Raw genomic sequence first — 10,768 nt, forward strand, 5'->3', positions numbered from 1 at the left:
TTTAAATTATACAATGGGCTACAAAATGTAAATGTTTCATGATATTTGTTATATTATATCACCTTTATCTATCAATATTGTTGAAATGAAGATCAAATATCTGTATGTTGAAATATGTTGAAAAAGTCCAAACTTTACATGGGGTGTACTTACTTTTTCACGTGACTGTATGTTACACAGGCTGCACCTGAGGTTGTTACACTTGTGATAAAATATGTTTGGGGAAAATCTGAAGTCTTTGAGGGATTATACACCTTCATGATATCGTAGAATTTCAGATAATTGTAGAATTTTGAGGCCTTGCTGGAGTATTTATTTCGATGATAGCACATGCCGTTTTAAAATAGCTAGATGAGTGTGGTTATATTACGCTCATCTACAATCGTTCTCCGCCTGTTCTACGCCTGGGGAATTGTGAGTATGTGGTGGTAGGTGAGGGAGTGGGGGTGAGGGGTGTTGTGGGAGAGTTGATGGGATCGGGTGGGGGGCGGGGGGAATCTGGAGGGGATTGGTGAGGGGAAGAGGAAGGGGCCGTGGGGTAGTGTGGTCCAACAAAAAAAAAATTTCAAAATGTTTATGTCTCACCCTATAATATTGTTACACATGATGAGGAGATAATATGTGTGAAATTTCAAGAAGATTGGTTGATATTTAGATGGTGCTACCATGTTTTGAAGTTTCACCATATATACGCAATACGGTTAAACATATACTATAACGGTGTCATCTGGAGCTTCACAATCTCACAAATTGGCGGCACCACACTCCTAATAAACATGCCACTAATGAGATAAGGGCTACATCATTGAGTCATAAAAATGCCATCTGGTGATAGTTACAAGGTGGTGTAGTGTTACAGCTATCCAACAGTGATAAACTAATTGCCCTCTAGAAGTCAAAAGTGAGCATGTTGAAGTAGTTTGTAGAATTATTCTCAGTGACACTTGTCTTTCTACCATACTATGTTGTTATAGTTTTAATCTCTGGTGGCTGTAGTCTTATAGGTTGTGATATTGAATTTTGAAGTGATTATAATATTATTGGCTAAATTTGTTGATCAAAATACAGTTCTGCACGTGATTGTTTCACAACATATATGAAGGTAAGAAATTATAATAGTTTAACAAAATAAAGCATGTCATACAGTGTTATGTGTATTTTATACTATATTAACAATTTAATACTGCTTACAGTTAAACTTTAAATATTTTATTATTTTGTCATAATATATTTAGAAGAATTTTTTATTAATATCCATAAATAGTCCAAAGTATAATAATTAATATTGGCTACAACCGATTTCAGTACAAAAATCATGTTTTAATTTCAAATTGTGTCAATTCATAACGCATAATATCTGATGAATGTTTGTAAATGTAATGTTTATGTTTGGATAATTTAATAATAGTCATGCTATCTTTTCTGTTTCAGATGTCCAGGTCCAGGTGCTCTACAGAGATCTGGCTAATCGGACCACGTTCAGCTGAACTGAAAGGCGCCAAATTACCGTCTAAGCGCGAGATACTTTCTGTCTTGTTCCATCATCATCATCATCTTACAAATAAAACGTCTCTACATGAGAGCGCGACTGTAGTTACGGATGAAATTCTGCCCTTCTGGCAAAAAGCAAGAATTCCCCACAGACAGCGTTATCATGTAATACGGGCGATAGAACAAATTGTCGAACAATGGAAAAAATTGAAGAAGAATAAAGAAAACAAGGCGAAGCGCTCAGCGAAACTCGTAGAGAAAGAGACACAATTTGCGGATAGTCTGGATAATCTGTTCGATATTGCCCACCAGGATGCCTTGAAGATGATGACAATAGAAGAGGATATACAGTTTCTCTTGGCGCAACGTGAAACAGGACGGCGAGGCTGCATGGGTTCAGTTGACGCGACATTAACAAGAAAAGAAGAACGAACAGCTAAACGCAAATCTGCCGCGAAATCACTCTTCACTAAAGAAAGTATGCGAAAGCAAGAAGATAGTCAGAGTTCGATCTTGCAAGATTCCCAAAGCAGCGAGGAGGACAACACGAACACATGTACCAGTACGACGTATGAAATAACTGAATCCGAGCGGAAGAGACGTAAAACTATTTTAAGTCCGGATCTAGCTATCGTATTTGATCGTACAAAAGTCAGTGACCGTAGTGAAACGTATATTGTGGCTACAGCAGTTAAAAGTCTAGGCGAAAATTTGGAAGATGTAGTATGCAGTCGCTCAACGATTCGTCGCAAAAGAATTGAATTCAGGAAAAATGTCGCGAGCAGGTTGAAAGATGACTTTGCGCCATCCGTGCCATTGGTCGTTCATTGGGATGGGAAAATGTTATGCGACATTACTGGAAAAGAAACCGTAGACCGTCTTCCGATACTTGTAAGCGGTGCAGACGTCAATCAACTATTGGCTGTACCTAAACTCGGAGCAGGCACAGGCGAAGTAATGGCTACAACAGTGAAGGAAACAATAGATGACTGGGGTATATCGGATAGTGTTGCAGCGATGTGCTTCGATACTACCAGTTCCAACACAGGATGTCGTTTGGGCGCGTGCATATTGCTTGACCAGAAATTGGGCAAAGATTTGTTGTATTTGGCCTGCCGTCATCATATTCATGAGATAGTTCTCGAGGCGATATTTTCATGCGCGATGGGTCCCTCGACTGGTCCGGACATTCTACTCTTCAAGCGTTTTCAAACGAAATGGTCATTCATTGCTAAAGATGATGTACAATGTGCGACAACTGACGACGAGGCTTTAAAGCATGTGACAGACGTAGCAGATGCCATAATAACCTTCGCCAATGAACAATTGTTAATACAGCAACATCGTGACGACTACAGAGAGCTCCTTGAGTTGACCATCATATTCTTGGGTGGAGTTCCTCTTCGTGGCATCAAAATCATGGCTCCTGGTGCCCTTCATCGTGCCAGGTGGATGGCGAAAGCCATCTATGCACTCAAAGTTTGGATGTACCGAAAACAGTTCACGTTGACTAAAAGGGAGGATGTCGCTTTGCGCAATATCTGTGTGTTTGTTGTGAGAGTGTACGTGAAAGCTTGGTTTGTCGCCCCATCGCCGATTCTTGCACCATCTCAGGATCTCGCATTTCTCAAACAACTCGATCAGTACAAGGATATTAATTCAGAGATGGCGAAGGCCGCAGTGAACAAGATGTTGCGTCATTTGTGGTACCTGGGAGAGGAGCTTATCGCGTTGGCATTCTTTGATAATTCTGTGTCATCAGACACTAAACGAAAGATGGTGACTGCAATAAAGACATGTGACGAAGGAGTAGAGCCTAGTAAAAAAGCTGTAATTGACCACAAAGTAATTGCAGACAAAAGTTTGGAAGATTTTGTTACATCAAATACAAACCGATTTTTTAAGGCTCTGAATTTGTCTTCATCATTTTTGGAGATAGACCCAGATAACTGGGAGACCAATGATGCGTATCAAAGAGCGAGAGCAATTGTGAGTGAAATGAAGGTTGTAAATGACATTGCCGAGCGCGGAGTGTCGTTGATCACGGAATACAACAAATTACACACATGTGACGAAGAACAAAAACAGTATCTTTTGCGCGTCGTCGCCGATCACCGTCACCGATATCCAGACTGTAGTAGAAAGGCCCTCGCGCAATAATTCCTGTATGTACAGTATGTACTATGTATATTAGTTTACATCATGTACATGTAGTTTATTTACTGTCTTCTAAAGTTGTTATTGAATGTCAAATTTAGTCTCTGAATTTTAAACACAAGTATACAAAGTCGCACATTATACTTACAGTAATACTGACATGCAAGTAGTGATGCTTGAATTAAAGCGGTTTTGTCTTAAATATGACGTATTGTGTATAGACCAGTTAGTATAATTCGTAATACAGACACATGAGTTTATAGAGTATTATTAAACTGTATTTTTCCTGCAATATACCATGGCATAACACTAAATTGAAAGGTTTTTTTATATTTTTTACTGTACTGTATCATATCATATCATATCTGTATCATATCCTCTCGACACGTTAAAATAGCGCCAAACGACAAAACTTTGAACCCCGGTAGCAACCTCTAAATATCAACCAATCTTTATGAAAATTCACATATGTCATTTTCTCATCACTGGTGTCGGGGAAGTGGTGTGAGACTCAAGACTCCAATGATGTCACAGGTTTACAAAAGATCACAACTTTATTAACTGGTTGTTCACTTCATTCCAATACCAAATAACTACCGTTTAACTCAATGGACCAGGTAACTCTATCCGCATAGTCCCTCTTTCGTGGCTGCAGCGCCGTACTCGTGGTATGCGTTCATTCCGTCGGGCAGGGCTTCTGAGGATGAGTGCTGCTTTGACTCAAAGTCTCTTCTGTTTATATCGGCAAACTTCAGTTAATCCTCTGTGCGCTGAAATCGTAATCCCTTCTCCGCAGCAATGTTACTCAGTCATCCTGCTCGCCTTCCTGGCACCAACTCGCTCCTCCCTGCTGCGAGTTCCATTTACCAAACAATAGGGGGGTGCTCCAGCCTGGGGCTGTGACCAGGTGGACAAGAGATTACCATGTTCGTGCACATTCCTGACATTCATTTACGAAATCGTCTATCTGCTTCGTTACCAGTCCCAATCAATGAGTTACCAGTCCCAATCAATGAGTTACATTTCCACAATTCCCTCATCTTTTTGTTTTTGTTTATATTAACCATTAATCTAAACATCAATATAAGTAAACAATCAATCACTGCAAGTAAACATCATTACAAGTATAAGTAAATAATCAATATCTACAAGTAAATATCAATACAAGTATTCAAACCATAACTTTGGTAATCAAATTCCCTTAGGCATACACCGTCATCCTGCAAGAATCACAAAACATTTCGTTGGTCATTGACTCCTTCCATATTGTTCAATCTATTGCATTTGCATCACAAATATCTTTTCAAAACAACACTTCACCATCACCAAGATACAACAATTTCACTTCATTTTCAAGTTTTGTAAAGCATCTGCACCATCTGGCAAAAACGTTTGCCTCCACACAAATGTTGACTTTGTTTGAAAGGAAGGGCTGATCACTTGTGTTTGAATCCAGGTATGAAACATTTTCTCCTAATGTCTTCATAGCACCTGCACTACTTCGTGTAGGATTTCGCTGTTGTGGTAACATTGCGGAGTCATAGACTGACCCTGCTCTCCATGTAGCATTCTTGCCACTTTTTTCTGTAAACCATAGTAATTCCTGAACAAGGCCTTCACCCAGTTGTAGTCGACTTGCCTCCTCCCTCATTATGAGTGGGCAGCAAGTGTTGGTGTAATGTTGATTGGCCAGCAAGATGTGGAACAGGGATGCCGGATGCATCCACAATGATGTTGGGACCATGGTGTTCAGGTCATTCATGGTCCATACCAGGAGCAACCAGCAGAATCGTGCACAGCTGTTGTGACAAGGGCACAGCCGTTTTTTGCAGCTCCATGCTGGTTCCCCGGACGTTGGTGAAGTAATAACATATGTCCCCGCATTTCACAGAGGTTGCAGGTAAAATGTCGTTTTCCTGCAACTTCTGATGTGGTGAATGTTCGAAGCCTTCGAACAAGAGTAAGTGATCGCCTTTCTTTCATATGTTGCAGTGTGATCCAGGCAAATGGTCACATAAATTTCCTTGGTGAAGGTAAGCATTCATCTCCAAGTTACACGGGAGAATGTCGTCATCATTCTTTGAGAAAGAGGGTGTATGCCACGATTAACTTCATTTTTTAGCCACAAATTTTCTTTCTCGAACTTCTTCCCAATTCCGTTAGCACTCCCTTCAAAATGTGATCTCGTCTTATCCTTATGCTCAGTCACATCTGAATCTGCTTTCCACACACACTGAATCAGATAGGGTACATCTTACCATGAAATCAGCATAATCATGTATATCTTCCGACAGTTTCACATTCAACAATTTGTTGTTTTCCCTTACAACATTCAAAAAGTTATATTCATTTATATGCGTCACACAAATAATATTCAATCAGGTATGTATTTTCTACTAAACTAAGAATAGCATCCACAATTGCTTTCAGGTTAATATAGTTCAAAAATTAACTCGTGCAGGTATTTTAGCACTACTCTAAGAAAATAAATTGTATATGATTACAATCACAAACAGGAATATCTAATTCCCAACAAAAAATTTCCCAAACCAACAAATTAAGCATAATGTATTATTACCATAATTCCTCCCCACTTTTCCTTTTCCTTCTTTTTTTTTTTTTTTTTTTTTTTTTTTTTGCTAACAGTGTGTCACTCGTGGTGATATGAGTTCACTGATTTTGTAATTGACACAACTCATAACATTGTCGTTATGCCATTATCTTAATTCTACTGTATTCATTTGCAACATCACTTGATTTAATCTTTTAATCTCAGTATTTATGTCGCCATAAAAGTCTTCCTCTTGTGGTTCCACATTTCTTTCCTCATTTGTCACTTCATGCGTTATCATCGTGTTGTTGGTTACCTTATTCAAACACACCGTCACTAAGGCTTTCAAGCAAGCCACCACTAAAACAATTGCCAATATAACTACTAAACCAACAAACAAGTCTGCTACTCCTTGTATATATTCATACCTATGACATAATTATATGTCGATGACATTCAACATTATATACCAAACTAACAAGCTTCCTAAAAGGTAAATAAAGAAAATCCCTTAATATGTAACATAAATCAGATTATTTGTCTTACCCTGATCCCCCTATCTCCCGGGGTTGAACTCAATCCCCTGATCATGAGTGTAGTTGTGATACATTTTTTCACTCATGTTGTATTAATATCAGCAGGTAATTGTATGTCATGTAGGCAAATAAATGTCACTATCCCAAGTAGGAATATCACATGTTGAAAATGTAATGTTTATCAATGCAAGGGGTGTTAAAATGTAATTCAAATGACTGTAAATCACGACTATCATTTATCTGCCACTGAATGTTCTGCTGGGCTGCTAGGTGCAGCCTCATTTTCTGTGGGATCGTCCACCTTAGCCCCATGTGCTTGTTTGCAATGAGAGGCATGAATCCAACTTTCTATTTTGGGTCCATATTTTTTTTTCCTATTCTTATCAATCTCCTATGGTTTATCATTTCGTTCCAAGATACCGCAACCAAAGGTTTTAACCAACCAAAGGTTTTTAACCAAAAAACAAATTTATTCTATAGCCAGATCTAATTTTCCCATCCAATAGTTTGCCTTGCCACATGTCATATTATAACACTTTAATAAACCTTCGAAAAATGTTTCCCATCTCAACAAATTTCCTTTTTACAAATAGCCATGTGTAACTTACGTATTTAACTACAATTTCCTCTCAATTTGTTTGGCCTAACTGGCCGCAAAAGTGGCTGCCAGCATGCAGTACCGTTTTTTATCTACCAAGGAAGTGCTCGTCCACACAAGACCTCTACCAAAATGTTGTTTGTAAAAACAAATCTGGGATTTCCGATTACATGGATGCACTCTCAGGACATTTTCAGGCTGCTGTTAACAATCCACTATGATAAATTAATTCCTTTACCCACAATCAAATAATTAGTACAAATTGAGGATATTATCCATCTGACATTCATTTATAGATTCATTATGTTGGATCTAATATATATATATTTTTTTTTTCCCAATAATTTCGCACTGGTGTAAGGAAGAACAATAGCTCTCATAAGTCTTAGTAATATCGTAGTTAATTTACCCAGCATCGAATAATTTATTTACTATCCATTCTCATCTGTTAACCAGTGACTTTGTTTGAACTCCAGAACTCAAAACTCACAATAGTTCAAACCAGCAAAATTTCCTTTACTATTTTCCCATATCATCTATGCCTTATACACATCCATACATACAGCCCAATTTATATTCTGATAAAATTCAAGTTTATATATATATAAAATCCGTGAGCAGAGTACTCTGGGAAGTCAGTGTAAGACCTCTCCAAAATTTGGCTAATTTTGTACTCCCACATTTTTTATGAAGCTCATATCCATAAATAGCTTTGATTCTCATATAAATTCGATCACAATGGAATCCCAAGATTACTTCCAATTTTTTACTATTAATGAATAGCTGCTCATAACTCAGCAAATCAAATCTTTATTCTCCATCTCCCTTGACAAAAGTGATAATTTTCATAATCAAATTATATTTCTATTTTTTATTTTATGAATTCTCTCGATATGCGATCTCATCCCCATGGAACTATCTATTTTTTAGACAAGGCACACTGTCGGTGTCAACAATCTTGTAAGATTGATACACAAAAACAAAAACACTGACACACAAAATACCCACACACACATGCATTATGCATATTTGTTTGCGTTGGAACCCTTATTTACAGATCCGGATGGGTGTCAACTTTATTTCAATTTCTCAAAATTTGTCCTTCAATTTTATAAGTGCTAATACACAAATGGACCAAAAAGTTTATTCTTAGAAAACCCCTATGACGTCACATTGACATTACCCTTTCAGTTGCCACAATAATTTATCCAAATTTGACTACCCACCCATTTGTATGTCAGTCGACCACTGACCTATCAATCGTGTGGAACAATAGTCCGAAATTCCCACCTGATCATGATGTGACTCTTGTCACTTGGTTTGGCAAAAAAATTGCAAAGCAATTGTTCCAAACTTTGTAAATTGAAAATTTTGTGCCCAACATAAAAGATCCAATTTCGGCATTTGATCAATTAATTATCAATTTGCTTACAAGCAAAAGAAAAATGAATAATTCTTGCTCCGAAAACTTTTCAGACCCAAGAATCATCGACAGTTATTCATGTTTGTCCAGTAATCTAATTTGTTGAGGCCAATCGTCATTTGGGATTTGTCGCAATGAAGGCCTAATCATTGTCTGAGGTATCGGTCAGCACTGGTACCCTTGATCTTGGTTTACCCTATGAACTTGTCTTCCTTTTGGTATACGGACATCCTCTTTTCCAATGTCCCATCCGTCCACACTTGAAACACCGGTTTCTGTCGTTGCCTGGTCTGTGCACCTGTGCACTTGTATTGCTGGGCTGCATCTCTACATCCCTGAGTTGCCACTGCAATCTCTCGTTATCTCCTGAAACACGAAAAAATTCTCTGTACCGTCCTTTTTGGGGAGACAACTGGAAATCAGATGGGACAACTGTCACTTTCATTCCTAATTTCGAGGGCAGTTGTGCATTTGTCTCCTCCACTGTATCCTGTATCCTTTTTATTTTAAGTTCTAGATCCGTTATCCATTCTTGCTGTTCCCGTTGTCTGGATTCACCATCCCAAAGATGGAATGCAAGCCAGTCTACCGTTAGATTCTGTCTCTTCCTGGCTTTCAATCTTTGTTCCAATCTTTCCAATCGACTTCGCTCAAATGTACCATCTCTTGGAAACTCCTCATCATGTCCCTTTGTCCACAAATACCAATTCTCGACCTGCCTTATAGCTTCGGCACCATAACGGTCGTACATATGATGTGTACAAGTACCTTTTTGTGGAATCTCTGGTTGTCCTTGTGTATTCTTGCAGGCTCCATTTCCCATTCTGCTTTTTATCAAAGTAGCGTTGGATGTGTTGTAGTTTGTTCCTCTAAAGCTTCACTCGTACCTCCAGGAAGGATCTCTCCACCTGTTCAAACGGTGATTTCCAGAGAATCTCTCTCACCTGTGGCTTTTGCACAATCCAATCTCACAGATCAGTATTTGCAGATGAGCCAAAGGGTCAGTATGAAATGGGTGAATTCTCAGGTGTCCGCTCTGTTGAAGGGGAAATCACACAATGGTAACCGCACATATATCTATATATAAACTCACCACCTTGCTCAATTTTCCAAGGTTGTCTTCTGTTCATAATATCTCACAAAGATATCAAAGCTTCTTTCTTGAGACCGCATTTTCATCAATCAAACGATAAATATATTGAATTCAATTTATTCAGTTCAATTTATTCAGTTAAATTTATTCAATTAAATTTATTCAGTTCAATTCAATTATTCAATTTCAATTAATTTATCAATATTCATCAATAAATCAAATTAATCCTTTTGGATGACTCCTTGCATAAGCCCTTTCCCCAATGATGTCAGGACAGGTCCATCCATTGACTGAGATCGAAGCTCATCGGTCGTCACCTCTGGTTCATACCTCATGTCAATTGATGAATCACCGTTCTGTCCTAGGGTCATATCTGACATATTTCCCCATTTTGCCTGGTCTCCACAAATTTTATTTGCAACCACTAAAGGCAACTCATCCTTCATTCGTGAGACCGCCAAAATGGATGGCAGATATTAAAGTTCTTTGGGAAAAATATCTCATCATTTTTCTTTAATAGTACCCAAATCTCTTGGCAATATAAATTTCGTAAAACTCCTGAAATAAGACTGTAAAATTCCTTCAATCATGCTAAATTTTGAAACTCCATCGCTTGTAACACCCAATTTATCCCATAGGGCTTGAAAGTTCTTTCCCAAGTTCATGCAATCATTCTGCATTTGAACCCTATGATATCATTCATAATAATCATCATGATTTTATAGTCATGGTCCTATCATAATCATCTATTTAAAACGAACATTTCCTTTATCACCACAGCTATGTGGTATAATCAACAATAGAATAAAACTGTACATAGCAACAGGCTACCTCATGGCCACTTAGTATACCTATTGACAATAAGTCATAACAATATCGAATAATCATTGAACAATTAAAAAATCGCTTCCACTGCTCC

General features: G+C 38.1%; 1 long non-coding RNA gene across 1 annotated transcript; it reads right to left on the minus strand.

The window, feature by feature from the left end:
• Positions 1 to 4,168: 4,168 nt before the first annotated feature.
• LOC144892858 (uncharacterized) lies at positions 4,169 to 10,300 on the minus strand. Its single transcript, XR_013623998.1, has 3 exons — positions 9,701 to 10,300; positions 9,525 to 9,664; positions 4,169 to 4,545 (listed from the first exon to the last, which is right to left on the minus strand). It is a non-coding gene; the product is annotated as an uncharacterized LOC144892858 (long non-coding RNA).
• Between the last annotated feature and the right edge of the window lie 468 nt (positions 10,301 to 10,768).

This window comes from Myxine glutinosa, chromosome 7 (genome assembly GCF_964187855.1).
Source record: "Myxine glutinosa chromosome 7, kmMyxGlut1.1, whole genome shotgun sequence".
NCBI lineage: Eukaryota > Metazoa > Chordata > Myxini > Myxiniformes > Myxinidae > Myxine > Myxine glutinosa.